Here is a 1,961-nt window from a genome sequence, read left to right on the forward strand (position 1 = left end):
GCACCACCAGAAGGGTATATAAGTGGCTGGTTAGATCCCCTGAGAAGAATGGCATCTAAACTGTAAGCATAAATCCCCAGCCTAGAGCACTAGAGCCCAAAAAGTACACAGATAACAGTCAGCTGCAAAAAGCAACAAGGTTGCTCTCTGCCAGAGATGGGCATCTGGAGATGCAAAGAACTGTTCAAAGGACCAACACATAAATTTTCACTTGCAGTGACTAACCCTGAGCTCCAGCAAAGGCAGGGGCAGAGTGACCTAGAGATGCCTGAGGAGAGAATGGGGGCAGAGCCTTTGGGGAAAGAATGGAGAGAGTAGCCAGTGTGACCCAGGAATTGATTCAAGCCCCATACAGCAGTGCTCATCTCACTCAGGCAGACAACATCCCTGAGAGGCAACAGCATGAGAGGAAACAATAGCCCCACCCCCAGGAGGGACTCTGCACTGGCCCTACAGTGCTTAAGCCTGACCGATGAGTACAGAATAGCAGCCACAGATAGTAGATCCCTGGAAAGGGGAGGGGGCAGAGTGGACTAGAAACACTTGTGGAGAAACTGGAGACAGGCTTTGAGAAAAGAATTGAGAGAGTAGCCGCTGGGATACTGGTGCTCAGTCATCAACCATACAGCAGCATCCATCTTGCCCAGGCAGACCACACCCCTCTGAGCAGCCTTAAGGAAAATGATAGCCTCAACCCCAAGAGGGACTCTTCCCTGACCTCTGGTTCTTAATCCTGACTGCTGAATGCAAAGTGACTAGATTAACAACTAAAAGAGACAGCCGCAGACAGTAGATTCCTGGAAGTCTGAAACAGATTGACTAAGGTCATACGTGGTCAACATCTGACATCACCAGAGGTGGACCCAGAAAGAAAAAACAGCGGTTAATAATAGAGGCTACTGAGATGAAATCCACTGTGATTTTCTCTATGATTTGCGATATTCTCGTTATTACATAGCTTTTTAATGCTCATTTTGGGTCCATAATGTTTGTGCACATTAAGTCATTAGATTTTATACTAATTGTTTATTTCTCTCCTTTCTTATACTAATCTTAAACATTCTACAGCGTTATTAGTACTGGTTCACTTGCTGTTGATAGTGAGATTGCAGTGGTGGGGGGGAGGAGTTATTTTTGCGGATATGGATTTGTTTCCTGGGGTTTGTGGTTTTGTTCAGGCAGCACTGGTACAAAAACACATAAAGTGTGGTGCACAGAGTGTTTTTTGGTGGAGGGAAGAAACGACGAAAGAATGACCAAACAGTCAAAATGCCATTACTTCCACAGAGCCAAAATAAATGGCATAAGTCATCCAAAGAGCATCAAGTTCAAGAGATCAAGGAGACTACACTGCTGAATTTCATAGGTCTCTTATCATAGAAGTCCACACCACAAAGTCAGGAACTCAAAACAGATGAATTTAAGAAGCAGGAACAAAAAAGAAGAGTCTCACAAATGATGGGAAGACAAGGAAACAATCCCCAATCAAAAGGAAAGGATGAATCCTCAGAAAGAGAACTAAATGAAATACAAATTAAGCTAGCAGATATTGAGTTATAAGGAAGCTCAATGAGCCCAGTGAGCTCAGGGAGAATTAACAAAATCTACAGAGAAACAACAAGGAATTTACTGCAAACTGTATCAGCATGAAAAAGGACATAGAAACTATCAACAAGAGACAAGAGGAAATGAAGAATACAATTTCCAAATTGAAGAATACAGTAGAAGGAATAAAAATCAAGCTAGATTAAACAGAGGATTGAATCAGTGAGCTGAAGGACAAGGTAAAAAAAAAAAACTCTAAGAAAAAACAAGAAAATGAAAAAAGAATAAAAAAGAATGAAGAAGTCTTAAGGAAAAGGCAGGATAACAGTAAAAATAAAAATATCTCTATAGTAGGGATACCAGAAGGAGAAGAACAGAAGCACAGGATAGAGAACCTGTTTGAAAAAGTAGTGATG

The sequence above is a fragment of the Pteronotus mesoamericanus genome, unplaced genomic scaffold (genome assembly GCF_021234165.1).
Source record: "Pteronotus mesoamericanus isolate MK-2021 breed Mesoamerican mustached bat unplaced genomic scaffold, CSHL_Meso_final scaffold_12, whole genome shotgun sequence".
In the NCBI taxonomy this organism is placed as follows: Eukaryota; Metazoa; Chordata; class Mammalia; order Chiroptera; family Mormoopidae; genus Pteronotus; species Pteronotus mesoamericanus.